This window comes from Zosterops lateralis, assembly GCF_965231275.1.
Source record: "Zosterops lateralis genome assembly, chromosome: 10".
NCBI classification, from domain to species: domain Eukaryota; kingdom Metazoa; phylum Chordata; class Aves; order Passeriformes; family Zosteropidae; genus Zosterops; species Zosterops lateralis.
The window spans coordinates 18,949,771-18,973,726 of record NC_139770.1 but is presented as its reverse complement, the minus strand read 5'-3'; the positions used below and the strand labels follow the sequence as shown (position 1 = coordinate 18,973,726).

General features: G+C 40.6%; 1 protein-coding gene across 2 annotated transcripts in view; it reads left to right on the top strand.

Moving 5' to 3' along the window:
- The first annotated feature begins 4,222 nt into the window (after positions 1-4,222).
- The window catches only part of PXYLP1 (2-phosphoxylose phosphatase 1), an 84,884-nt gene continuing 65,150 nt past the window's right edge, over positions 4,223-23,956 (top strand). For both annotated transcript variants that reach the window (XM_083868403.1, XM_083868402.1), the window contains exon 1: positions 4,223-4,391. The gene's annotated coding sequence lies outside the window, so the exon portion shown is untranslated. The remainder of the gene's footprint in view (positions 4,392-23,956) is intronic.

The following is a 23,956-nucleotide window of genomic DNA, read 5'->3' as shown; positions in this document are numbered from 1 at the left end:
GATATTTTGGCTCCCAAGCAATGATATCTCCAGTAGTTAGAGGTGCCATTGCTGAGACTGTTGTTTCACAGGAAAAGAAAGTGCTGAATCAGAACATCTCTTGAGAATTGGCAGGGAGTTTGTCCTCAAAACTAGGAAGTAGGTTGTTCTGACTCCAAGAGCTGGTAATCTTGGGCTTGCAGAGGAGAGAAGTGCCTCTTTATGGGGTACTTTCTGCTCCACAACAGATGTGTTCAGTTGGCCGAAGTTCAGAAGATTTGCAGGAACCTTATTAGAAAAGTGAGACAAAAGGCAACACACTCTGCTGGTTGATGGGGATTTCTCACATTGCACTGGATACTGCACAATAATTTTGCAAGAAGGCAGAGCCAGCTGTGAGATGGATGGAGCCACATATATTTCCACACCCAAGAGAGAAGTTTGTGTACAGAATTACAGTCAGGAATTCTGTGAGTGAAAGATATCAAACGTTATTCACACAGAGATGTCTGGATTTGTAGATAAATTCACTTGAATTGGTTGGTTTTGTGTTAACTCTCTGACTATAAAAGAGTTTTGTTGCATTGAAGTCTATAAAGCAGTAAATGATGGAGAAACACTTGAAGATTATTCCATTCTGAACTCAAGAACCTTGCATGATTTGTGTTTGTGGTCTCTTTCCCAAACTTGAAATGGTCATACCATTGTCTTCCCATTTCCCCAATGGCACCTTGCCACTACCACCACCCAGAAAAGCTTAGTGTGAAGAGAGATGCCATGTTTTTCTCTCTCACATGCTGCAGCATTGAAAAGCTGTGCAAAATGAGGTTAGAGCTTCTATGTTGCTGTGCCTCTGCAACAAAGCAGAGAACAGACACCAGCCAGGCTCCTGCTTGCTTGCTGTAGCATGAGGTAGAGGGGAGAAAGTTCATTCGGCAGTGCTTTGATTCCAGGCAGCAGAATTCTTGGACTGGAAACAGAGCAGGGAGTGCCAGTATCACCCAGGAGAGCTGGAGCACATGACATCTCATAGCCAACATGTGTATAAGTGCTGTCCTCTGGTGTGAGTAAAAGGAGATTTTTTTTTTAAAGTGTTCAAATTGTTATTCTCTGTTATAACTTCCTCCTTTAATCTTCTGTGTTTTTAGAGAGAATGGGACTAAAAAGACTTCTCTGTATTTTAGTCTTATTAAGTCTTTTATGTGAACATAAAATGAGAACAGTGCTGTGGAGAACTGAGCTCCCAGAGTGCACACAGCTAAGAGATGTTGAGGGCTGAGTAAATGCACTACAGGTAATTTGCAGGCAGATAACTGGATCTTCCTAACAAATTCCCTTCCCTTGTTGCAGTCAGTTTAATGTAACATAACAGTTTTTCTTCCTTTTGTAAGTAAGAGAAAAAAATCACTGCTGGGATTAAAGCAAACTCAGAGAATTTCAGATGAGGGAGAAGACAGTTAAGCTTGTGAAGCCAAATGTTGGTAGTCATAATTGTAAAGCTTTCATTCCTAGGCCACTCAGTCACTTCCAAAGTGACTTTTAAAAAAATGTAACATTTGAGGACAGATGTTGTATATCTTTTCTAGCTCATCCAAGAACAAATCACATGCATATGGCTCATAATTTGTTTCTATTTCTTTGTTATGTGTCATATATATTTCTTTGAGGAGAAGTTAGTTTTTAGAAATAGTAAACAAACCTTCCATTCAAGCTGAAGAGCTGCAGATAACTGACACTGCTAAAATGCAGGTCCCATTGTCTTGGTGAAGGTTGGTTTGTATGGGATAATCTTACTGCTATCAACAAAATAATTCAGACAGGAGGGATCCTACAGGCTGAGGGATTCTGCATATTTTGTAAAACAAGTTCGAGAAACCAATTTAAGAGTTAATTTAACTTTACCAAGTTGTAAATAGTTTAGGATGGGCTGTAAACATTAGCACATCTAGCCTATTAGTGAGCCACTGCTGGAAAGTGGAGTCACAATTGCAGAAGATGAGTTAGGTAGGGGTGTCCCAGTTTGGCTGTGCATGTTCTTCCATCTGTGGCCTGACTGGAAACAACACCAATGAGCAGACACAAGAATACAGATTCTGCTGTGTGACATCACACACTGGTGTGCCACATGATTTGGAACATGTAGGGATCCTTCCTACCATTGCAGGGCTGTCCTGGAGAACCTGCCAGGTAGGTTGTGGTGTTTTTCCCTATATCCTGGAACATGCTTTATTAAGTATTTCTGAGAATAAGAGACCAGATACAGTGCTGCATTACCCCTGTGCTAGATTAGCTCACTTGATTTCTGATCAGGGTGTGTTGAGCACTGTCTAAATTGCCTGATATTAAATAGACATATGTTGTTCTTTGGGTACATAAGTTCTGCCTACTTCAGGAAAAGCTGGTATAAAGGTACCCTAAAGATTCCCTTTGCTCCAGCCCATAACAGAAAAATAGGGGATTGAGCACCTGATATTTTGGCACCTATCTCTGTTCCTGCTTTCTACCCTTTTGGCTTCCTGTTTGTTCCTGCAGTGGTCCTGTGGTGACATAGTAACTAGAAGAGCTGGGATATTCATTCTCATTTGGCCTTTCTGATAGTTGAGCTGAGTTGCTGTTGCAGTAGCAGCAAGTCCCACTGCCTGCAACCCGCCCAGTAGAATTGGAAAGGCAAAGCAACTGGAGCTATGAAATGCAGATTAAGAAACAGCTTCAAAATATTGAGCAATATATTTCAGCCTTAATGCATTGCAATAGTTTTGCCACAATGTCAGAGGTGTTCTAAAGTGCACATACGAATGTAGCTGAAGTCAAACAAACTGGACATAAGTCATCTTTAGTCCTTTGAATGCTTCACTAGGACTATTTGACAGAACTAAATGATCAAACTTTATAGGGCCAAGTGGGAGAAAGTGGCTCTTTGCTTTGGAACTGGCTCTGTCCTCCTGTGAGTGTGCAGACAGTGCCAGCAGAGTACCAGTGACAGCAGTGTGATGTGTTCCTGCACAGCACTTCTACAGAGCCTGGCTTCTCACTTTTTTGGCACCCACAGTTTCCCAAATGTGCACTATCACACCCCCCCCCCGTGGGGTAGCTCTTCAGATTTTAATTGCAGATAACTAGTGCATGTCCCAGAACTGAAAGAAGCCCTGAAGCTTTTCAGATCACCACCAGACTGCCAGCTTGCTCATCTTCTGTTATTGAGAGGGGTTCAGGAATCAAGGCCAAAATTGCCTTTTTACAACACTGTGGTAGTGTTTCATTGTGGGCGTCAGGGAATGCCTCTAGAGGTAGATGTTGCTTCTCACCTGCTCCACACAAGCAGGTTAGAATGATAGTGCTGATGATATCCAATATTTAAGGTGAACTTCAGAAGGAAGTGAGTTGTAGCCTTTGGAATGATTAAATTATCACCCAAAAATGCATTTGGCATTTGTATGTGAAATACTTACATGCCATAGGGCAGTTCAGCTGAGCCATCTACTACAAGACTAATTCTGCTGGGCAAGACTTTATGTCTGGTATTGCTGAAAGCTGCTTGCTCCTACAGGAGCCACAGTGCAGGACATTAAAAAGCTACAGCTGTTTCAGGAAAGACTGCAGTGGCTGCCACAATAATTTTCTATAACATAACAAACAAACACAAAACAAAACCTCAACACTCCAAAACAACAAAACAAAACAATAACAAAACAAAAAACCAAAACAACCCCCCAAAAAACCCACAACAAAACAAAACAAACAAAGAAACAAAAACCCCCCAAAACCCCAAAAAACCCCACAACAAAACAAAACAAAACAAAACAAAACAAAACAAAACAAAACAAAACAAAACAAAACAAAACCGAGAGAGAGAGAATGTGACAATGAGGTTTAGGGTGTCTATCCAGTGAACTTCAGTTTTCTGTACAGAAGGGCAAAGTTACTGAATGTTTTAATGAGGAAAAGAGGAGGATAGCTTTTAGGAGGATCTAAATTTACAGAGAAAGGGTGAAGTGAGACTAACAACAGTCTGACATATTGGTTCTCCTCTTTTCTTGGCATTTACTTTCAGATAAAACCAGCTGGATTCAGAAAAGTGGTTCAGTGCTAAGTGCTTCCATGACCTGGAACTGGAGCTGTTGTAATTGACAGCAGTTCCCTTTCTTGTATTTATCTTAATAAACAAAGTCCTCTTCCTATGAGGGGTGTTTTCAAGTTCTCTAGATACACAGTTTTCATCAGTGTCTTTGGCTGTCCTCATTGGAGCCCTTTGGACTCTGCACCACTCCTATTCACATGATGATCTCACATTCCTCCTGGAGACAAAAATGTATGCTCATGCAGCCAGAGAGTGGAAACTTACTGATTGTACAGAGCTTGGCAGGAGCTCCTGTTCCAGCCTTCTGACAAGAGCAGGGACAGGCCGCGTTTCTGTAAGTGCTGAGCCAATTAAAGCCTTCTTGTCTCTGTATTGATGCTTCTTCTCTCCCTGTTTGTTCCTTTCTCCATGCTTATGGCAAGTATGCAAAGCAAGAAAGCTGCTTTTTTCTGTGCCTGGTCAGTGTTGTAGGAAAGGTTTGGAGCAGATGCAGACCCATTGTAACAACATTTCTGCAAGAGCCCTACAAGCAGAATTGCCTACAGCAAGAGCACAGATTATATTTTATGTCTGACACATCCATCTTTTAACATATTAGAGCAGAAGATGGAACAGTTCCTTTAGAGCCCCAAATGAATTAGTGCAAACTGGCTTTCTACTGCCTAGAGCTCTGTCTATGCTCCTTGTTTTAACTCTTTGCTAGCCACAATCCAGACCACAGAGAAAACTGCAGTAAATTATTAAGTTCCTTAACTGCATGAACATATGTTTTTATTGTAGTATTAACTTACATGAGCTATTGCCTGCAGTGGAAGTGTGTTGCAAAAACAGCATCTCTGTGTGGCTACATTGGAAGAGAATAGCTCAATGCATAGTATTTTTTCCCATTTTCCTTTCTGAAACATTCCTACTAACGTGCTTTAAGGAAGTAGTTCAAGCACATCTGGTGACCCCAAAGCCACAACTCTGCAGATGCTTCAGGGAAAGGCTTGGTGAATTACTCCTGAAGGTTCAGAGCAAAGGCAGCCTGTTTCTACCTTCCTTCCACTGCATGATGCTCTTCTCTTGAGGTCTTATATAACATGCATTTTAAATGGGTCATATTATGGGCACTTACACAGTCAGAACTTCCAGTATGTCTCCAAATTTTCATCAAAATATCCAAAACTAGCTTTGCAACTGTGTTATGATAATTTTTTTTGCAGGCATGCATTTGCATCCAGTATGCCTGAATTTCTGGTATATTAAACCTAGCAGAACAAAGACTTAGCCATCTCTAAGGTATTATTAAAACTGCCAGTCTGATATTTTGAAATTTAAGTGTAAAATCAAATATTATAATTCTCACAGGTTTGTAAGGAGTTCTAGAGCTAAGTCTGAGTTTTTCTAAGCTGTAGTGCAGTACTGGGTATAAATACATGGTCAGTGGATCTCTGGTGGGTATGAATGCCAAGGGAGAGGAGGATTAGTGCTGTACCATTAGTTATGTTGAGATATGCTTTGAAGAATGTGAAAAACTATTTTTGTTATCAGCAAAACCCATAAGGCCTGGGTTCAGTGACACGTTTCTGCTTTCCTAAGAAATATTTCAAACCCTATTAAAGACAGAGAACCAGCTTGCACTTCCAAGAAGATAAGACAGATGAGCTAAAACCTGTTCCCTCCCTATCTTTCTGTTCTCCTACTTGGCTGCTGACTGTGGACATGCTGTGGCTCACCAGCTGTGCATGGGGAGCATTTGGGCTGGAAGTGAGTGTAGAACAGGTGGGTGCAGGAGAGGTGAGTGCCTGGAGACTGTCCTCATACTCACCAGTCAGTTCCTTCCTCAAGGAAGTGCATAGCAACATGAGGACAGTCACTGCACTGCTCTGCTGGACTTAAAGTTCAACTGTGTATTCGGAGAAAGAAGGTGCCAAATGTGGTAGGTTTTTCAGTAGGACATTGATAAAACATTGATTTGTTCCAGATTTTCCCCTTACCCTTGTTGCTTTGCCTCTCCCATCCACACACAGTCATTGCCTTGAGTCACAATGCATTTGTTACTACAATCTGTGCTGCAGCACTTCTCTGAAAGGCAGTTTCCCTGCTAGTATTTCTTCTGCTGAGAACCTCAAAACTTTTTAGACTGTAGTAATTTCTAAGTGACAGGTTTGCCAGAACATGTAATGATGAAGAGGCCTGCTTGGCTAAAGTTGGGTAGAATCTGGTTCAAACCTCTGTAACTCAAACAGGAAGAGAGAAAATGTCAACTAGTGAATGGACAGGAAGTCAGACAGCTTAAAGCCCAAGATGCTGTTTTTTTACTAGCAGTGAGTATTTTCACTTTCACTGAAGTTTTTTTTTTCTTGTTGGTAAACTACTTTTACGTTGTTTGCTTTTGAAGAGAGAAAATATTTTTTTCATGGAAAGCAGTGAGTGGACTTTCAATTTTTAACACAAACAGAACTTGTTTTATGGAGCTGTGACCAATATGAGAGATTATATATCAAAGTGTTTTCCTTAGCTGAAAATCCTGAGAACAAGTAAAACTCAGAGAAAATGGAGAGCTCTTTGATGCAAAGAGTAGCTAGAGGCCTTGTTTTGGTTAACTTGTTTGATTTCAAGATCAAAGGGAGATTTATGGAGAACAGTAATGCTATGGAGACAGTTGTTTGAACTTTGGATTTGCTAACACTAACAGCTGCTGATATCCTTGAGAGGAAGATCCTTGGTAGCAGTGCAAAACAATCTCACTGCTCTCATTTGCATTGGGAAAAGCTTGGCTGGAAATATCACTGCTGAGAATAGAGGAGCAGAAAGAAAGAGTGGTTGTATGGGCTGCCTGGAAAAATCACAGAGGTGAAGGACAAAGTGTTCTCAGTTTGATATGGATGAAGTTAAGATGAAGATTGATTGGATTTGATTGCCCTGTAGTGTGGTGGGTTTCCTTGGGAGTTAGATTGCATGTTTGTGCAAAGCTTGTATTTCACTCTGAAGTTAGATGGAAATGTTTCTCAACAGGAGATATATCTTAGAGCTTATCTAAGAAAAACATATAGAGATTATGGGAAAAAAAACCCCAGTTTTTCAAAAAATTGCAGAATGGGAATTCAGAAGTCCTAATTTAGGCCAGAAATAATGTTAAAGGCATATTGTACTATTCCCCTCCTTTGCATATGTAGAAGGATTCACGTTTGGCCTTTGTGTTCTGCACCTGTCTGACCTGCAATAGCTCTGAGGAGAATTGTTGTGTTGACAACTCATGATAAGGCAAAGCAGAACTTGTACTGGAAGGAGTGTTTTTCAGGCAGTTATCAAATTACTTGCAGCTTTTCATCAAAGCAAATGAATCTACAGCAATATGAATTGAATATGGTAGTTGATCCTGAACTCTTAACTGCCAAGTTACTGACATATTCTCTTTTGCTGATACTGTTAAATCTTAACGTACTTTCCCCACCCTTCACCTGTTTGACTTGCCTTCCATCTTGCTTTTGAGTTCCTCTCTGCCAAGCTTTGAGCTGTGTTTATCAACCCACTCTGAGCCCAGCTTCAGCTGGAAGCAGGCCCAACCTATGGTAGGAAAGGGCCTAAAAATAATTTGTTGTAGCAAAGATGTATTTGACCAAAAGCAGAGAAGCATGTGCTTTATTAGTGTTTCATGGTGCCTTCCAGCAGGGCAGAGCTGAAAACTGCAGCCTTTTTTAAAACTGCTGCAATTATGTGTTGTATAAATTCCTAAAAATCCTTCTATGAAAACCAGCCAGCTGTGTTGTTATCAGCAGTGCTGGAGAAGGCAATGTGAAAGCACAAAATGTTAAATCAAGGAAATCAGTTATGTAATCATTTTCAGAATCGTTCAGAAGTAATCAGACCTTCTCAGATTTTCCTGTATTTTTTTGCCTACAAGTGAAATGGAAGTGTCTTTAAAAAAGGTTACAAAATTAGCAGAACAATTCCTTTCTGTGAAGAATATTCATCAGGGAAGGGTTGATGCCAGCTCTGTGCAAAGCCACACACTTGGGTGCAGTGTGAAACAGACAGAAAGTGATAGTGCTGCAGGTACAAGGCATTGAGAAAGTCTTGGGGCTGTATCTCACTTATCTGTACAGAATCAACTTCTCTGTGAGAGAATCTTTAATTTCCTATACCCAGATTTAAAAAGCAGAGTCAGATTTCTTCAAATAAATGTGTGGAATGCATGTTCTAGAGAAAGTGAGAGCAAGCCTGTTCAAAATTAAATCAGTGGCACTCAGCAAGGCTTCCATGGGAGTGGTTGTCAGCTCAAGCAGTTGTATTCTTCTGTACCTTTTCTATCTCAGTAATTGATATTAAATAGTATAATTTATTTGAAAACAAATGAAAGGGACACCTTTGGTTTGGGGAAAAAATCCCTTTACTCCAATATTATTATCCCCTTAGAACCTGTTCTTTTTAATTGATTTAAGCTGATAGGATGTAATTTTCATAAAGCAGCCGGACCAGTTTGAATCAATCACAGGCTGTCATGCTTGAAGATACCCTACACTGGGGAAAGTACATAAATAGGACAGAGAAAGGGAAGGAATTAGCAAAGTTAAGGTCAATCTTATGCCTGTGGGAATACTTTCCTTTTATCAAGTAAGGTAGGCAACAATCCTCCCTGCTGAGTTAAAGAACAGGGGACAATGGCACTGGTTGTAAAAACTGTACATGATAACTGTAGCTCTAGGAATTATCCACACCTAGGAAACATTGCCACATATCTTTCTGATCTGTTTAGTTTCCCTTATATTTACTTTCTGTTAATTAATTTGTGTCTTTGGGATGCAGAGACTATAACTGCATGCTGTACTTAAGATATGGGTAAGGCAAGGATTTCTACAGCAGCAAAATGATGCTTTTCAAAATGTTTTCAGATATCAGAGTACTAGAAAAACAGATGTTTACACAGCTTTATTTCCTCTGATTCAGATATAGGAAGCAGAAAAGCATCTAAAGATTTACTCAGATTGAATTAGGCAGCAGTTATGCCTCATGTGTTGTAGGGCCTTACATCAGTAATTGCAGGAGGAGGTGAAGTAGCAGCTGCATTTTTGCTGTACTTTGAGTGACTGGTTCCTCATGAGTGCCAATGGTGAGATCCATTCTGAATTGCACTCTTTCCCAGCAGGGCAGTCCAGCTCATGAGGTGTCTGGAAGATAAGATTTTTTATTTTGGTGAAAGTATCCCACATACAGAGGACACCTAGGCTCATGGCTGTTCTGTGGTGTTGGAGCAGCATCCAGCACTCCTAGTGTGAAGAACAGGACCACTAAAAGTGCAAGTCACCCCTGTTTGCACAGCCTGTCCTGATGGAGCTGGGCATCAATTATCTCTCTGATCTAGGTATGAGTAATACAGTAGAAAGGAGCTTAGTACCAGCAGTTCCTGAGAAATCTGCTGGCGAATTATTAAAACCAGTGTTTAATTAAAAGATGAACTCAATCTCATGGCCAGAGAAGCTCAAAGTAGGATATGTGAACGACTGAGAGCCAGTTCAGGCCAGTTTTCTCAGAACACCACTTACAAAAGCACTGGTAAGGGATTATTCTAGCAACACTGCTTTGTAAAGAGAAAGAAATCCCATTTTTTTCTTATCAGTGCAGGGCCTGTTGTTTTGCAATTTCTGAAAACTCTTTGATCCTTTTGTGGGACTAATCTTATGATTAAATACATGTTATTGTTAAACACATCAGATGTAGTTTATTTTTCCTTTACTGCAGGAATGCATTTAAATGGAAAACTTTACTCAGTTGGATTAAACAGAATTTCCTCTCAATCAAGTCCTCCTCCCTATACTGCTACATCCAAAATTTCATTTTAACTGATCATTCAAGCTCACTCTTCTACACGAGTTGATAGCCCAGTGAAGTCATGAGGGAGCATCTGCATCAGTTACAGGCCACTTTCCTTTGAGAAGGATTCTTCTATCACTTTTTCGGATGCAAAACATTTATTTATGTTAGAATTTTTCTGTCTTTTTTTTCCCCCAGTACTTAGGATGGAGAAAGGCGAAAGATTGCCCTTGATGGGCAGCTCTGGATTTACTTTTGCATGTCCAAAATCTCTGTAGGACTTCATGTGGGGACACAGAGAAAGTAAAAGTGTAAGAAAGGAAATTCAGACTAATGACTAAAATTTCTGTATTGTTTTTATTATGAATGAAAAAGTTATCCCATGAGGACTCAAGCCTTAAAACCATGATAAATTTTTTTAGGTAGCACTGGAGGAAAATTTTTCAGGTGATATGTGTTGAGTTACCAATTATCACTGATTTCTCACTACTTCTGTTGTATCCATAAATATTTGTTGTCTTATCCTCATCTCGGGAGAACTCTTTGAAATGAAAATATGGGTGAATTCACATTTCACTTTTTGATGCTACCAAAACGCCACACATTAATATGAATAGCAGTGAAGGCAATTGGTCTCTGTGAGTGAGGACAGCCTTTCTCAGACTGTGGTGCTGAGAGAAAGAGGAAAGTCAGTTGTCCAAATGCTCATGGTCTGTATTTGTGTGATTGTGGAGGGAGGAAAAACCCTTTCTTCATTTATTCAAATTGAAAAAAAATGGGAAAAAAATCTCCTTACATATGTGCTGATCTGATTTAGACTCTGCATTAACAGATAGGAATTGTGTGTAGAAGCTTTGCCTATTGGTATTTTGAGCATTAATTCATTAGCAAAGAACAAAATATAGTGTACTAAAACTATTTTCCTGAAGTTGAGACAGATATGCATCCCACAGGGCATTGTTATTTCTTTGTAGTTATAGAAGAATTTTATTCTAGTTTGATAACTCTAGAGTAGCTGAAAAATGCAGATGGAGGATCTCAGGCTGAAGAATCACATAATCACACAATCACTGGGTTGGAAGAGACCTTCAAGATCATCTAATCCAACCCAGCTCTGACACCTCAACTAAACCATGGCACCGAGTGCCACATCCAGTCTTTTTTTAAACACATGCAGGGATGGTGACTCCAGCACCTCCCCAGGCAGACCATTCCAATACTTTATCACCTTTTCTGTAAAAAACTTTTTCCTAATGTCCAACCTGTATTTCCCTTGGTGCAGCTTGAGGCTGTGTCCTCTCACTCTGTCAGTGGCTGCCTGGAGAAAGAGAACAATGCCACCTGGCTACAACCACCTCTCATGGAGTTGTAGAGAGTGACAAGGTCACCCCTGAGCCTCCTTTTCTCCAGGTTAAACACCTCCAACTCCCTCAGTCGTTCCTCACAGGGTTTGTGTTCCCAGCCCCTCACCAGCCTCGTTGCCTCCTCTGGACGTGCTCAAGTGTCTCAACGTCCTTCCTAAACTGAGACACCCAGAGCTGGACACAGCACTCAGGGTGTGGCCTGACCAGTGCTGAGTACAGGGCGAGAATGAGCTCCCTGCTCCTGCTGGCCACACCATTCCTGATCCAGACCAGGATGCCATTGGCCCTCTTGGCCACCAGGACACACTGCTGGCTCAAGATGAAACACCGTTTCCAGAGATACAATTTTTTTTTTTTGTCTGAGTTTTGGGGACTATAATATCTCTTTCTCATTTTTGTAATCCTCTTGTTTTCAAAACACTTTGTGTACCTTCAAAATTAACAACTTGAATGTATTTTTTCTGTCTTTTTAAGCAGTTCTGTGAGAACATTTTGCCCTCTAGTGGTGCAGTGAAGTAGAGACTGAGCCCAGCCCTTGCGAGACTTGTTAAAAATACTAAAAGCCACCCATGGTATTTAAACACTGAAAATTCAGCTCCATAGATCATCACCATTTGTGAGCTATGTTTCAAGGGGCAGGAGAAAGAATGAGTTTTGAAAATGTTCTAAATACGGTTGTTTTATGCAATCAATTGTGAATGTTTATATATAATAATGAAAGTTGTTCTAAAGTGTCCAAAGTGCTTCGGTATTCCCAGCAGTTTGTTTTCCTTCTTTGTTGTAAATCAAAAGGAAAGGCTAATAGCAAACCCTTTAACCTATCCTAGAAAGAAAACATGCATAATATACCAGTGTTAAAAAAAAAAGGGCTTTACACCAGAAAAGGAGAAGTTTAATCAAATTGCAGCCAAAAGATTTATAAACGCTTCCTTTGAAAAGCCTCACTCTGAAAGATTAATATGTTAATTTAGAATAAATGTAATTCAGTTAGTCAAGCTCAGAATTCAGCTAATTTACTCTGCAATGCTTCTTACTTTATGTGGTATTTTAAAATATTTCTTTATAATCAGAGAGGCATTAGAGAAACTGGCATTACTGAAATGCTTTTTTTTGCCACTGATGATGCTTCTGGCCTCCACAGCATCCTTTGGCTTATTCCAAAATATTTTCAGGCTTGAACAAGTCCAAGGAATGAGTTGCTCGGGCAATCCTTGCAGGAGGTGATTTCCTCTAAGCTCTGAGGACACGTTGTGATATGGCAGGGACAGCGGTGACCACAGGGAGGCAGAGCAGGCAAGCGTTCGTGAGAGGGAAACGCTGCAAAATGCCAAGTGCTTCTGCACTTACCACATCCTAAAGCACAAAAGGCTGCCCTGTTCCCACTGATGGTACATTTTGCTTATGCATTTAAGAAGGACACAGAAAATGTTTGTAAACAAGAGATCAGAGATCACTGAACCAGTGAGATGCTTGATTTTTTTTTTTTTTTTAACATAGCTGAATAGTAGCTGATGTGCAAAGGAAATGACACAGATGAAGAAGCAGTGGTGATGTGAACTGTGGTTTTCAGGACACCACAAAACCAGTCCTGTTCAGTTTTTCCACGCCATGACCTTCAACAAGAGTTTAAAATTTACATGCAAGGAGAGACAATCCAAAGGGAGCTGGAGCCTGGGAAGAATTCCTCCCTGTGCAAGTTTTCCTTTATTTTTTAAATTCTCTGCTCAGTATGGTTGAAGCAAACAGCAAGGTTCCTCCTCACACATCATACAAATAACTTGTTTTGGAAATTATAGTTTACTCTAGCTTACCCTTAGCTAAATTAGCTGTAGCTCTGGTGTTTCCAGTTTTAAATTGAACTAAGGCCGAGATCTGCAACACATTGCCCTCATGACAGTAAATCAGATGCCACTAAAATACAGCCTCTTGCAGAGCAGCTTCCCTCACTCTGTTGGGAAATGACAACCCCATCTAACATTTTTGAAAATGGTCCAGATAGTGCAACAAGAGTTTTCACTTGCAAACAAAACAGGATCAGACAGAATTCAGAGTGGTCTTCAGCTGCTTCAGTTTTCCCTGTAATTTGCTTGTTGGTCTGAGAATCTGTGTTTGGCAGAGGGATGTTCTTTTTGGGAATCATTGCTGGTGGTTGTGACAGCTTCTTCTGCCTATTAATTGTTCACTTTTTTTTCCCTAGGATTGAGCACAAAAGGCTTGAGTTGTGACATTGAGATTTTTATCTCACTAGTCAGTTAATTGTACATGTCTATTTTATTCACACTGAATGATGGGAGGGAAATAAACTGTTCATATGAAAGAATCCCATGCAACTTCAAGCAACAGGGCAGGGCTGGGTTGTATAACTAGAAATTCAGTTTTGATTTACCAGAGGATTAAAGGAATTATTCAGATTAGTTTTGTTTATATATTCCTTTGTCGCTGCTGATCTCATTTTAGAGAGATGAGACAGTCTCTTTTTATGGAGTGGAAAAAGCTCTAAGTTTATTTTACATGTCCCTTTTTATAGAGTTTTACAAAGATCTTGTGTTTATCTTTAATTGGTCAGTAATAAGCTGTTAATCTGTAATGATTGGTCAGTTCACTCAAGGTGTGTACATGCAAGACTTTGTTTTGAGATATTGTTTTTCTCTTTAACTTGATGGTTGGGTGTAGTTAATAAAGGTGTGAGAAACAGTCCTAGTCTGTAGAATTCTTTCTTAGGGAAACAAGCTGTTTTTTACTGTTGTGGGATTTTATTTTTATGAAGGGCAGATAACTTGCTCACAGCTTATGTTGGATTAAGTCAGAATTTAGTCTGTGAGATTTATACAGGCTCACAGTTTAGCCACTACATTCCTCAGTGTTCAGTGCTTTTCTATAGGCACAGCAACATCTGCCTCAGGCACAGTGGACTAGGGATTGTTCTTATAGAGTGTCACTGTCCTCCAAGTCTGGGAGTGTGTTAAATTGCACTGGTAAGGAAAACTTCCTCAACATCCTGACAATTAGAGTACAATTCTTTAAAGGGTTTGGACCCGCTGCCTCAGGTCTTTCTGATCTGCTAAGAAGATTTGTGGCAGAGGTCTAAGTTGAATGACCAGGGTGCTAGTCTTTGTTTTGAATCAGAGAAATTTCACTTCTTCTACATTCTTTTTCTGAAGCTGGCAATTGGCTTTCATTCACAAACTTTAGCTACCTTGGTAGTAGTGTGAATCCTCTTAACAATGTAGAGAAAACCAACCCACCAAACAACAAAGACCAAACTAACCAAGAAGCATTTAAAATATTGCCTAAAACCTACTATCTTTGAAGATGAATATTTACTCTTGTGAAAAGATTTCACCAGTCAGAAGCTGAAAAAACTTCTTACAAACACTGACTGGTAGGTTTTTCAATCTATGTTTACAATAAATAGTCTTTTTAAGCCTTTCTGTGCATCATTTAGTTCTAGAGGTGCTTCTTCATGTTTACCTTTGCTTAAAGCACTGAAGTTAAAGTAGAGTTGCTAGCTGAATAAGATTTATTTTACAATGAAATGACAGTGTATTAAGAGGGCCACAGAAGATACTGCTTTTCTTACTTTTCCTGGTCTGATGGCTTCTATTTCCAGTTGTTGTCCATAGATGTGCCAGCTTCCAAAAGAACAGGTGTTTCCTATCTCAAGAGAGGATAAATAGTAAGGAAAATGGGCAGAATTCTGGTTCTCACTTCTTTTTCTGACTTACTATCTATGCAAATTGGTCTCATTAAGGAAGGCCTTCTACATTTACCTCTTACATCCATATCCACAGTGCCAATTTCCTCACAAAACCCCTGCTCCCTCTTTCATCTCATCTTAGGAATGGTTACTTTCTCATTTTCCAGAGAAATGTTTCTTTTGTTTAAAACACAGCAGAGTGGCTTCCACTTTTGGGCAGAGGTTGTAAGAGAGGGTAATTTACCACTTTTACAGTTTAAAGCAGTAGCAAGAAGCTGGCAGTGTAGGGTCATGGGAGGTTGTCTCCTGTGCTGAAGGAGACTGGGATAAGCACAATCCAGATGTTGCCCCAGCTGAGGGAGGGGGTACTTTGGGAAATGGGCAGACACCTTCCTCCTAGCCCCACTAATTTCTCAGCTTGTAGACCAAGCCCCAGCTCCTCTCAGGACGTTGCTGGTAGAGGAGTGGCTGTTCCTCACAGAACTGTGGAAAAGCAAAGAGATGGAGCTTCAGGAGAAGCAGTTATCAAGTCATTTAAAGCCTTCTACAAACCCCAAAAAAGCTTGTTGATGACACAGCTCTTGTCTGAAAACTTATGGGTCGACTCAGCTGTTCACAGTTCTCAAGCTTATCCAAGGTCCCAAATGAATCCTTTTCATTTTCCATTTCCTGTTAAACCCTGCTGACCATTTCTGTTCCATTGGCCTTGTCTCATTGCCACCCCAAACCAGCTGTATCACAGCACTGAGGTTTTGCTGCTCAAAGGGGTTTTGGGCCAGCAAAATAATCAGTTCTGTTCTTTTGGGAAGCTTTGGGCTTGCTCTGCCCTGTCAGAACCACTGTTTCTTGGAATAACCCAGCTCTGCCTAGGTAGCTGTTCAGGCTGTTAAACAAAGGAGAGACCATTGGCTGATGAAGTCCAGTCTGTACATTTCATGCAGACTTGCCATGTGTATTCCCAGACCATTCTCCTTGCTCAGCTTGCCATTCCATGGAGGAAGCCATGGTTCATGTTTTCCTCACCAGTTGTGTAGCAGGGATGTGTGACCCATCCAGCCCTGCACATTACTAGAAATGTGTCACATTCACAGGGCCCCTGCTCTCTTCAGGAAAGGCACAGTAAACAAGGAAAGTACTCCACAGAGTTTTTTCTGCTTCACTTTCCACCCCTCTACTCTCAGTTCTGCTCTAGAAGGATGATTTGCTCAAATTCTGAGTTCCTGTTTTCTGCTCTGTTGGCCCTCGGAGGGACTAAGACATAACACAACTGTCATTTCTGCTTGTTTCCTGCTTACAGTACTGAGACCTTTCAGGTTCAATATTCACATTTGCCTAAAGTCATTACTGCATCTGCTAAGTAGTGAATAATGAGGTTGCCAATAGAGCAGCACTTTACTCATTTCATGAAGAAAATCTGTACTGACACTTAGCTGGGAGTCTATTTTGAATTTTTCTGGCTATTGATCTACATTCTGAAGTGCACCCCAGACCTTCTTGACCTGACCATAATTTTTAGTCCTTCATTTGCAAAGAATTAAAAGATCATTTCCAGTAAACCTAAGTATCCCCCTGGAATGCTGCCTAATTTGCTGGAAAGTACTGTAACTGCTGTTTGCAGAAAGACATTTGGACTTACAGCCTGAAACCAAAGACTTAGAGCCAAATACTGTCTTCAGTTGCACCACAGTAATTCTAATATAATTATTCTGCTTGTAGTGAAGCTCCTCTCTTGTCATCCTCTTCCTGTTTGGGATTTGCAGAATATTTTTCAGGAGTAGTAACAATTTCCTCTGAAAGATCTCCAGGAAATGGTCAGAGAGACAAATCTTACATGAGTCCAAAGATTGGTCAGTGAAAAGATGGAGAAATCAAGTAAGTTATTACTTGGCCTCTGGTAAGTGCTGTGTAGCATTTCTCAGAAACTAGAGAAATATTATCTGGCACTTCACTAACTCTATTTTTGGCAAAGAGGCTCTTTCTTCATCCTCATTAGGTTCTTAATTGCAAGCAAGAAACTCTGTCTTCTCAGAGAAGGAGAGGAAAAAGGAGAGTTGCAAGGATATGGTTGAGATATCAGAAAGCACTGCACCTCAGCTGAGCAGTGATGACTTAACTATATTTTCAAGGTAAATAACTTTGAGTGTGAAGGGAAACAGGGTGCCCGTGCAGAGGGCACTGACAAGCCAATGCACTCATTAGAATTCAAAGCACTCCTGTGTGCCTTCTGTCCCTCTGAGAGCAGGCCACAGATGGCTTGTAAAATGTACCTCAGCCTTTGGAATATGAATTTAGAACTGCCAGCTGATGCCCTGCTTCCCGCTGTCGGTTGCAGAATCTGGTTGGTGGAGATCAGACAATATTACAATGTCAAATTGCCTGATATACCTCCACCACATGCTTGTTCTTTAAAAAATTCCCTCAAAAGCTCTGATGTAAAAGTATCATCACATATTCCCTGGGCTAAATCATTGCAGTTAGTGAGCGTGGCTAAGAGATCAACTTGAAGGGTTTTGTTTTCCCTGTCAGAAACACTATTTTAATTATATCTCCTGTGGCCCAGCAGCACCTTGAATACTGACTTTAAACAAACATGTCAATTGAGGGTTTTCAACAAATGCTTGTAGGTCTATTTTGACTCACTCCCTGGCATTTAAATGCAGGATTTGCTCTGATGTTATAAATGACTCAGACCCTAGGCGGGAATGAGTGATAAATTTATTGAGAACTAATAAAAAATCCACCAAGCAAAAGAGGCAGCTCTGTGAGCGTGGCCGACTGCCAGAGGCTCATCCACAAAATGGTGGCTCCACCTTTTATACCCCTGGTGTTGTGTCAGCCAGATACATTTTCATCAGCTGTCCTACATATTCCAACATTTTCCTTACATATCCCTGGCCCCTCCCAAAGTCTGTTAGTTGACTCTTCCTCTCTGTCCATTGGTGGAGACCTCCCTGTGACTTGATGGGAGGTGAGGTGTTGTCACACCACACCAGCCCAGTACAAGGTTCCCCCATCCCCAGCTGCCCCATGCAAGGGGCACAGGTACAGCCCTCCCTCCACATGTCCCTGATGACGCTGACAACCCAGGGTTGTCTGGTGGCAACAATACCGAGGGGAGAAGAGAGGATTAAAAGGATAACAAAGAGGGGTCCAAAACCGGCCTGGATCACCCACATACGACAGAGTCACACATCAAAAGAACTTTAAACCTTAACAAAACTTCTCTTAACACACATAATATCCGTTCCTCATTTGTGAGAGCCAATCATCACACCCACTCATCTATAAAATCTGATAACGTTTCTAAGTTTTGTTGCTAATCCTTGAGAGCTTGAAAAGTTCAGAAATGCATTAGCTAGCTCTAGAATCTGGAGGACGCTGGAACCTACTTAAATTCACATCACTGCCTATGGATTAAATACTCCATCATCTTTCAGAAAAATACAGCTTGTAAAATTGGACACAGAAATTAGCCTCCCTTGTAACAGGAAGAAGAAAATGTGTTGAAAGAGAGGAATGGGATAGTGAGACTCTAACAAAGAAAACCAAGCTCTTACATTACACATGGCGTGGCAGTGGGCTAAGGGAAAAGGCTTGTTCTTAGGGAGGGACTGTGCTGCTGGGAAACAAAACACCCAAAGGGACAGAAGAGATTTCATTGTTCATTTCGTCATAGGAACCAACCTGGCCAAATCCAGTCTGTCTATTGTAGTCTAGGCAACAGCACAGGGGTAGAGGTAAAGCTGCCTAAAATGCTGCTGTTGTAGCTCACCCCAGCTTGGAATAGGAGCAAAGCTAGTTAGTGTCTGTCCCTGCATGGATATAGGCAAAGTGAGATGGCAGGCAAGATTAAAATAATTTATGAGGTGAAAATAATTTTGAACAACATTGCCAAAAAGTGGCAGAAAAATTGTTTCTGTCTTCTACAGGTGATAAAGTGGGCCACACAAAGCTCCTTATTTCCTCTGTGCCTTACAGCACCCCTGAACAGTCCCAACCTGCAGCAGAGGCCTGGCTGTGCCTGGGGATCTCCCACATCCTAATGCCAGTCTGGAAACCTTAACGTGCCTCATGTGGACTCCTGGCTGTTGTCTTCTTGCTTAGTAGGGAGGGCAGTTGTAACATAGCCAAAACCAATTGTATTCTCTAGGTTTGGTTCAAGTTTTAAGATTTATTTATTTATTTATTTAAATTAGGGAAAACCATTCAATTGCATAAGGAAGGAGATGATGCCAAGACATGAACTGCACTTCAGCATTTGGTTTTATCAAAGCAACTGAAAGGCAGGCATCTAAAAATTCCAAACTGGCAAACTAGTGTTATTGGTGCTTTTTGTGTTAGAAATTTCTGATAATTTTTAGATCTGCTGTTTTAAAGGCAGCCCTGTAAGTGGGTCTGTGTACTGGCTGTCTAAAGCCTGTGTTCTGTACAATCACAGCCCTCACACTTTCTTTCTTTGTTGTTTTCTCTCCCCACAGTCCCCATCTTGCCCCTGCCCTCAAAATGTCTGCAGAATGCCAGCTGAAATGAAGAGTGCTAAGGAAGTAGGAGTAATTTCTAAACACAATGTTACAATTTTGTGATGTGGAATCCAAGAAGATTCAGCCAGTAATTCTATAGCCCACATTTGCCATAGACAGCAAAGTTTAAAGCAAATGAGACAATCTAAATGAACTCAGCCACAGAAACCAAAGGACATTTTGTCCTTTGCTATCTTTCTAGAAAAAATAAAATCAAAGTCGTTTTGGGATGTAAAACTAAATAGCTGCATCTGGCAATTAGGAGAATTAGGGAAATGGTGGAGGGTCTGAAAGAAAGCCAGTTTGATGGTCACATTTTTTACTGCTTTCATTTGCTGCTGTTATGGAGATTGGAGCACAGCTGTGCTCAGCACTTGTTTACCAACTCAGATCCAGCTGGGGAAATGCAGTCAGTGCTCCCAAGAACAAGGTGAAGTTTCTGATTTTGATATACATTCTCTTTGCTAAGAGCTGAAGGTCTAAAATTCCACCTCTCCAAGGTGTTTTCTGCTTTTCAGGTGAATTGCACTGAAGATTTCTGACATCCCTTTGAAGGCTTCCTGCAGGAAAGATGAAATTTCAAACCTGTATATTTCCTGAACCTTGATCTCATCCTGTCTACTATTGGAATATATGACCCAAAAGTGCTTCCCTATGAATTAGGCACTCATCATGCATTTTAACCTTCTTGGAGAAAATTATGCAGGTCTCTGAGTTGCCTGCATGAGTTATCTTTTATTCATTAGAATCCTAAATGTTATTGACATGCATTCTTAATTATTCCCTGCTGGAAACAGTACTGTTCCTGAACAAGTATTTTGCATTTGTTATGTCCTGCTGCTAGCATAGTTAATAATGTATATAATAATAAAATAAGAAACTATCAGAGCAGAATAAGAGAACTTATTAATATGATTCGATATAAGAAAATTGTTACTTCTGACTTTCACAGCCTAACAACAACATTTGCTGAATATTTCAAGCATGCAAAATCTTTGGGTTAGGTCTAGCATGGAAATGACAGCGCCAAAAGAAAAGCTGGCAAGATGTCACCTGCTGTCCCTCCAAAAGCATTAAGTGGAGTAGTGCCTTCCTTAGTGGAACTCAAGGTGTTACCAAAAGCTTTCAAAAACAGTGTTTGGACACATTTGGACATGTGTCATGGAATTAATGGTTGTTTATTCAAATGGAAAATCCCAACCCTAAAAATTATATTTGTGCTTCAATGTTTCCCCTGTCTCCTCTTTTTCCATGTCTTTCTCTGTGCACACACACATATATACTTTTCTTTTTGCTGTATGGAAAGCCTGAAGGTTTCTAAAAAATTAAAAGCTGGTTCTGAAAAGCTGTACAATATTCAGGGTTGCTCTCTGGTAGGAAATCTAGAAGAATCAAAAAAGTCAGTAAAAAATTACAGCCTTTTTGTTGTGTTGTTCTGTAGACAGAGTGCGAGTGATTTGCCAGCACATCCACATCTTTTTCCTTAGTAGATTCCAGCTGGGTGCAATTCCTTAAATACATGGCTTTGTGTGCTGTGCAATTAAATATCATCCAGTTTCTATGCTGTCATCCCAAAGATTTTTCAGTTCAGTCTGTAGGATATTTCAGTCTTCTATGAGGCTGATAACGTCCCACCTTTGACATTGACAAATACCACCTTCTGCATCTTTTTAATGATAATGGCAAAATTAAATATTAAAGAGATGTAGTCCCAGTTTCAGACCTTGAAAAGACCATCTATGAACTAATTTTCAGCCTTCTCATTTTGGTGCAATTTATCAGTTCTTTGGTTTAATCAGATCCCTTGCTGCTTTGTACTTATTGCACTAAATGTTTTCCTCAGCCTGAAAAACCTGAAGTGCTATTTAATCACAGGAGGTCTAAACTTCCTGGAATTTCTTATCAAAGAAAATACTTGAATGATTTCAAGGGTGTGCTACTAGTAGTCTGATATAGGATAGTATCTCATTGTCCATTCATCACTTCAGTGTTTCTTACCTTTAAAGTGTATCCTAAAATCATAAGACCTTTTAAAGATAGGCAGCAGGCCCATAGTGATTAGATTGTTTATCTTGCTGTTGTTTTTCAGCCATTTGCAGGTTAACTGTCAACAGCTCCCTGTAGCTTTTCTTCCTGTATCTAGCAATCATTTAGATGATCTTAGAATAATTTGTGTTTCATTGTGACCCCCAGAGGTCACCTAGGCCAACCCCCTGCTAACAGCAAGCCTAAGGAAATCAGATTGTGGTGGCATCTGTCCAGGTGAGTCCTAAACACCTGCAAAGAGGGAGGGACATTCCACAGCTGCCTGGGCCTTTGAGTACTTTCATGGTAAGAAAATTTTCTTTCTGTCTAATTGCTTTCCTATGTTCCTTCTTGTGCCCATTGCCTTTATCCTACTTCTGTGCACTTCTAAGAAGAATCTGACTCCATCTGCCCTGTACCCCCTGCTCAGGGAAGCACAGACTGCAGTAAGGACATCCTGTGAGCGTTTTCTCTTCCAGGATTAATAGGTCATTTCTCTCTGCCTCTCCTCTTCCATCATGTTCTTCAGCCCCCTAAACCATCTCAGGCCACTCGCTGAACTCACTCCAGAATGTGAATATCTGTCCTGTGCTGGGGAGACAAGGCTGGATGTTCTATCCCAGAGAGGTCTCACAAGTGCCAAACAGAGGGAATGATCACTTCTCTCACCTGGTGTCACAAGGATACAGCCCAGGCTAAAGCCTCCTGGGCTCCTGTGATCCAAGCACACGGTGCTGATTGAAGTGAACTTGTCCACATGGACCTCCAGGTTTTTTTTTCTGCAGAGCTCCTTCCCAGAGATTCGGCTCCAGCCTGTCTGGGTTGTGAGGGGTCGTTCCATCCCAGATGGAGGAATTCTGTATTTGCTTTTGTTGTTTGCCTCCCCAGGTTCCTGTCAGCCCATTTCCCCAGGCTGTTCAGGTCCCTCTGATGGGCTGCCCTGCCATCCAGCACATTGACAGCTCCTCCCAGTGCTGTGTTATCTGCAAAACTGGCAAGAGCACAGTCCCATCATCCAAATCGTTAATGAAGACATTAGTGCTGATCCCGGCACTGATCCCCGGGGGACACCACTAGTGCCTGACTGCCGGGTAGACTTTGCATCAATAGTTATTATTGATGATTCCTCTCTTGACATGCCAAAAACCAGCAGATCTGCGGGAGATTTGTGTGTCTTATTCACATTTGTAGTGAGAGCACCAGTGGAAAGACAGATGCAATCCACAAAAAAAGTGCTTTAAAAAGTACTGGTTACTAGCAGTTTCCCAGTGGAGCTTAGTTTGAGTACAAAGTTCTGGGAACACCATTCAGGTTATGCAATTTATGTTGTGAATAGAAAACATTGTCTAAAACTGAAATCTTTAGACTGAAGAAGTCTTTTCAATAATGATTTCTCATATTCCATGCATTAATGTGAGGTTTTTTCCGAGCAAAATATGTAAAATTAAAAATATTTCCACACAATTCAGCTGAAAATAATTGAAAGGGCCTCTAAAATAAAATACAGCAATGGTCTGAAAACAAAATATTTTTGTAATTGGCAGTACTAAATGGTCCTCTTTACCATTGTCTTGTGAAGAAAAATGAAAGGATAAAATGTAAGAGGCAAAACTGAAAGCAGAGCATGTTGTGTCCCCTATGGACATTTAGGTAACTTTTGAGATTTATTCTCAGAGCCAGAATAACGGGCTGATGCTGAAATAACCCCTTGCCAGAGTAACAAGAATCACTAGCCTAAAAAAAAATTTTTACAGCACATTTTAACATCAATATTATTGGCTCTGGGACTTGTGTTCTGTCACTGGTTTTGACAAAGAAGAGAAAGCAATTATGGAGCTGAAACATGTTTGCCATCAGTTGTACTTGAAAAGCCTTCAAGTTAAAAGTGTGTATGACACCAGATTGGGTAATGTGTTTAAAGATGTTTAAAATGTGCAGAAATAAGGGCTGAATTAAGCTCTTTTCTTCTAACACTCTTCAACTCCAGGAAGCAGTCAAACTAATCCATACTTGATGTTAAATAGTATTTCTGTTCTGCATCCATTCACGAATTACCTGAAGGTAAAATTCTGCAGGATGACATGGACAGGAGGAGTTTAGTGACCCTGTGAAATTCTAGGTTAACATAACAATGTCTCAGCTGTAACTTGTATCAGAAGAGTGAAATATACAAAGAGAAAATGAAATAATTAGAGGCAAGGCTGAGAGAGTAAGGGAAGTCTTTTTTTTACACTGCCTTTTAAAAGAGAAAATTTGTAGAACAGCTGTTTCAGATGTACTACCTGGAATCTTAAAAGTTAAAACTGTAACCTTGTGGGCAGATCTGGCTGACCTGACCACGTTCAGATTTTTTAGAGCAGTCAGACAATGAACGTCTTTCTCTCCAGGCAAGAAATTCTTCAATATACCACTCCTGTGTGAAGTTTCATCTGTGTTTTACCAGGGAGCTCACTAATGAATGCCTTTGTGCCCATGTTCTGTTGACATTGAGGGCAGG